Source organism: Chinchilla lanigera, unplaced genomic scaffold (genome assembly GCF_000276665.1).
Source record: "Chinchilla lanigera isolate Chin_1 unplaced genomic scaffold, ChiLan1.0 scaffold00040, whole genome shotgun sequence".
NCBI lineage: Eukaryota > Metazoa > Chordata > Mammalia > Rodentia > Chinchillidae > Chinchilla > Chinchilla lanigera.
In genome coordinates, this window is record NW_004955441.1 from 14,873,926 (window position 1) to 14,876,040 (window position 2,115).

Consider the following 2,115-nt stretch of genomic DNA (forward strand, 5'->3'; position numbering starts at 1 on the left):
CTCGAACTCACAATGATCCTCCTGCCTCAGCCTCCCGAGTACTGGGATTACAGGCGTGCACCACCATGCCTGGCTTTTTTTAAAATTTTTATTTTGATGAAGTTCTCACTAAGTTGCAGAGGCTGGGCTTGAACTTGTGATCCTTCTGCCTCAGCCAGTCAGCGCACTAGGATTCCAGGTTTCTGCCACCACTCCCAACTTAGTAGTATTCATGCAAACGTGTGTGTGTGCACGCGCGCGCGTGTGTGTGTGTGTGTGTGTGTGTGTGTACATGTTTAAGGTCCATTATTCAAATATCGCTGAACTCTAGGATTAGAAGAAATCTTAGCGGTTTTCTAGTTAGTTGGTGGTCGTCATTTTATAAAGAGAAAATCGACAGCTAGCTCAGAATCTTAGGTTCTTTCTACCAAGCTGTATCACTCCCTTAACACAAGAGACAGCAATCATATCAGCAAGAAATGCATATTTCAAGGATTCCATTACTTTTAATGGTTAATTTATTCTTGGAAAACCTGACTGCCTCAGTGCTGAAAATAAATTTTCTTATGTAATATAATCTACATACAAGCAACATTTTATGCTGGATGATTGCTGGATATCAAGAACATCCAGAAAAATTGCTGCAATTTAAAATGGAGCTTTGCTGACAACTACTAAATTTCCTTTCCTGCTTATTAATTTTAAATCATATAATAAAGCGAAGTTAATGATAGAGTCTTATGAGTATGGGAAAATTGCTTTCCCTTTTCTTAACCCATCAACTGTAATCAAAGATTAATACTGCTATGTGCTGTAAAAATTGGCCTGTGTTCACCAATGGAAGACATATCACTGCTTCTGATGCTATAATAAGTTACTTATAAAAAAAAAAAAGACATAGAATGCCTACAGACAGACCTAGCTATGTAATTTGCAAGGCCCACTTAAAAATGCAAATGTGGTTCAAAAGGCAGGGGGAAGCTGGGCATGGTGGCACACCAACACTTGGGAGGCTGAGGCAGGAGGATTGCAAACTCAAGGCCTGTCTGAGCAACACAGTGAGTGGGGGACACAGTGAGTCTGAAGCCACCTGGACTGCACAGCAAAACCCTGTCTCCAAAATCCAACAGCAAAGCAGCAGGGAAAGTGCTGCTAAAGCTGCTAGAAGACTCTTCTTTCCTCAGACACCTTTTGTCTGGTTGTTTTTGTGTGATGCCCGTTGCCACGCCCCCTCCCATGGGTACACGCTAGAACTGAGGGCTCCCAGGCACACTTGGCTTCTACACCAGGGTCGCCAGGGTCACCGGACAGAAGCGAGGGGCCCTAGAAGGGGTAGCACCAACCTCGCTCCATGCTCTGCCCCCAGGAAGACAGGCACTCCCGGCCTCCGTCCCCAGATTGCAGGGTCTTTGCCGGCCGGCGGGCGGCTCAGGCACCCAAGGTCGTAGATGAGTGAGAGGTTAACGACTGGCAGGACACTTGCCAAAGGCATGGTGGCACTGCCAGCCCAGGGCAGGGGCGGCTGCTGTCACCAAGGGGGCAGGTGCAGGCAATACCTCCACCCTCTTCCTGACCCACTTGTCACCTGGGCACAGGTGGTCCCTGAGCGGAGAAAGGGCGCAGCCAGGCAGGGTGCCGCCGAGAGATAGGGTAGGTGCAGGCGCGGTTCCCCTGCTCTCCTGGCTTCTGCACTGTCCCATTAGACCCCACCTACAACCCGGGAACCCAAGGGTTATTTAAGAGGAAACTGCAGACATCCAGCCCTAAAGACAAAGTCCTTCGGAGTGGCAGGCCCTACCCGACCGTTCCAGTCACACCCCTGAGGCCAGCTCTGCTCCGGAGCCAAGGTTACGTCCACAGCCTGCCAAAAACGACTTCACAAGTACACGCAGGTATTTGTGGGCACACGTTTATGACTCTGTTGAAATGTCTTTTTAGATGAAAATATGCTTGCCGGCAGAATTCATGACAAGTTATGGTGCCAAGCGGTCAGAATAACAAAAGTAATTCTCCTAAAAACATTATACAGAAGCCCAGTGTGGTGGCACACACCTGTAACCTCAGCATTTAGGGAGCTGAGGCAGGCGGATCTCAAATTCTAGGCTAGCCTGGGCTACATAGGGAATGAGAGGCTAC